The following is a 2500-nucleotide window of genomic DNA, read 5'->3' as shown; positions in this document are numbered from 1 at the left end:
GCCACAATTCCGAGCGCCTCGAGAGCACGCGGATTCGGCGATGGGCACATCCCGCTTCACTCGCCGTTACTGAGGGAATCCTCGTTAGTTTCTTTTCCTCCGCTTAGTAATATGCTTAAATTCAGCGGGTAACCTCGTCCGACCTCAGGCCGAAAATTGGAGCCCAGCTCCAGGCGTTCGTCGACGAGCAGCCTACCGCGGCGGCGGGCGTTCTGCGACGGGCATTAGACGGCGGGCGCTTGACTGGCAGGGCGAGCTCGCGAGCCGCAGTCCTCTTCGAGGCCGACTCGCGAGACTCGCTCGCCTGCGTCGCCGTGCCGCGTCGCAACCCAAATTGCACGCAGTAGGCAGTTCGTGCTGTCATAAGCGGGACGACCAGCGCGCCCGTACGGACCGCCAGCCGACACCGCACCAGCCCGACGCGGCTTCTCCTTTTTAGGGGAGACAAACCGCGCGGGAGCGTTTGAAACGCGACCCTGAGGCGGGCGCGGCTCCGGGATTGACCCGACGCCGCAATTTGCGTTCAGAACGTCGATGCTCAATGTGTCCTGCAATTCACATTAATTCACGCAGCTAGCTGCGTCCTTCATCGACTCGCGAGCCGAGTGATCCACCGCCAAGAGCCCTCGATTGACATTTGTTCTGCACTGCGCCGCGCACAATGTGGTAGCATTCGAAAATTACTGGCGCCGAGCGGTCGACCCGACCTAGTCGGTTCGCCGACGCATGAAGCCGGCTTCGCGGAGCTGGCACTCGGCGCGCAATTTACCAGGTGACCGGTGGCGTTGGGATCCCGGCAGCGGCCGGGGTACCTTCGCCGTTCGGGCGGTCGCGCACGCGCGCACATTGGAGTGACGCACGTGCGGTCGCAGCCGTTTCTCGAGCCTCGCCTCGACCGTTGTGCGCTGACGCCCAACGTCGACCGTTAATGATCCTTCCGCAGGTTCACCTACGGAAACCTTGTTACGACTTTTACTTCCTCTAAATGATCAAGTTAGATCGTCTTCTCGGACACCGGCCCGGCCGTTGCCGACCGCGCCAGGTCCAATCGGAGGACCTCACTAAACCATTCAATCGGTAGTAGCGACGGGCGGTGTGTACAAAGGGCAGGGACGTAATCAACGCGAGCTGATGACTCGCGCTTACTGGGCATTCCTCGTTCAAGGGAAACAATTGCAATTCCCTATCCCTAGCACGACCGGGGTTCAGCGGGTTACCCGGACCTTTCGGCCAAGGCGAGCACACGCTGATCCGGTCAGTGTAGCGCGCGTGCGGCCCCGAACATCTAAGGGCATCACAGACCTGTTATTGCTCAATCTCGTGTGGCTAAACGCCACTAGTCCCTCTAAGAAGTTAAACGCCGACCGATCGGGTCGCGTAACTAGTTAGCAAGCCAGAGTCTCGTTCGTTATCGGAATTAACCAGACAAATCGCTCCACCAACTAAGAACGGCCATGCACCACCACCCACAGAATCAAGAAAGAGCTCTCAATCTGTCAATCCTCACTGTGTCCGGGCCGGGTGAGATTCCCCGTGTTGAGTCAAATTAAGCCGCAGGCTCCACGCCTGGTGGTGCCCTTCCGTCAATTCCTTTAAGTTTCAGCTTTGCAACCATACTTCCCCCGGAACCCAAAGACTTTGGTTTCCCGCAAGCTGCCGGGGAGGTCGTCAAACTAACGCCCCCCGATCGCTGGTTGGCATCGTTTATAGTCAGAACTAGGACGGTATCTGATCGTCTTCGAACCTCTGACTTTCGCTCTTGATTAAAGAAAACATTCTTGGCAAATGCTTTCGCAGTCGCTCGTCTTGCGCCGATCCAAGAATTTCACCTCTAGCGGCACAGTACGAATGCCCCCGTCCGTCCCTCTTAATCATTACCTCGCGCTCCGAAAACCAACAAAATAGAACCGAGGTCCTATTCCATTATTCCATGCACCATTATTCAGGCGAGCCGCCTGCTTTGAACACTCTAATTTTTTCAAAGTAAACGTCCCGGCCGCCGCCGACACTCAGTCAAGGGCACCGGCGGAGCGCCGGGGGTGAGGGCCAGGTGCGGCCAGTGCACGCCTTGCGACGGACCGGCCGCCTGCGCCCAAGATCCAACTACGAGCTTTTTAACCGCAACAACTTAAATATACACTTTTGGAGCTGGAATTACCGCGGCTGCTGGCACCAGACTTGCCCTCCAATGGATACTCGTTAAAGGTTTTAAAGTGTGCTCATTCCAATTACAGGGCCTCGTTTAGAGTCCTGTATTGTTATTTTTCGTCACTACCTCCCCGCGTCGGGAATGGGTAATTTGCGCGCCTGCTGCCTTCCTTGGATGTGGTAGCCGTTTCTCAGGCTCCCTCTCCGGAATCGAACCCTGATTCCCCGTCACCCGTAAGAACCTCGGTAGGCCGATACCCTACCGACGAAAGTTGATAGGGCAGACACTTGAATGATCCGTCGCCGGTGCGAGACCGTGCGATCCGCTGAGTTACCCAGAGTCGCCAAGACG

General features: G+C 57.4%; 3 non-coding genes across 3 annotated transcripts in view; all 3 read right to left on the bottom strand.

Annotated features, from left to right (window-relative positions):
* Positions 1–152, bottom strand: part of LOC145207219 (large subunit ribosomal RNA) — a 3686-nt gene extending 3534 nt beyond the window's left edge. The window contains exon 1 of the ribosomal RNA XR_013853786.1: positions 1–152. This exon is cut by the window's left edge and continues 3534 nt beyond it. This is a non-coding gene — a ribosomal RNA (large subunit ribosomal RNA).
* A 319-nt stretch (positions 153–471) lies between these two features.
* On the bottom strand, positions 472–625 carry LOC145207214 (5.8S ribosomal RNA). Its single transcript, XR_013853781.1, has one exon. It is a non-coding gene; the product is annotated as a 5.8S ribosomal RNA (ribosomal RNA).
* A 301-nt stretch (positions 626–926) lies between these two features.
* LOC145207210 (small subunit ribosomal RNA) overlaps positions 927–2500 on the bottom strand; it is a 1824-nt gene continuing 250 nt past the window's right edge. Inside the window, exon 1 of the ribosomal RNA XR_013853778.1 lies at positions 927–2500. This exon is cut by the window's right edge and continues 250 nt beyond it. This is a non-coding gene — a ribosomal RNA (small subunit ribosomal RNA).

The sequence above is a fragment of the Phallusia mammillata genome, unplaced genomic scaffold (genome assembly GCF_965637545.1).
Source record: "Phallusia mammillata unplaced genomic scaffold, kaPhaMamm4.hap1.1 HAP1_SCAFFOLD_101, whole genome shotgun sequence".
NCBI classification, from domain to species: domain Eukaryota; kingdom Metazoa; phylum Chordata; class Ascidiacea; order Phlebobranchia; family Ascidiidae; genus Phallusia; species Phallusia mammillata.
Note: the sequence above shows the minus strand (reverse complement) of the source record. Positions and strands in the feature narration are given on the sequence as shown.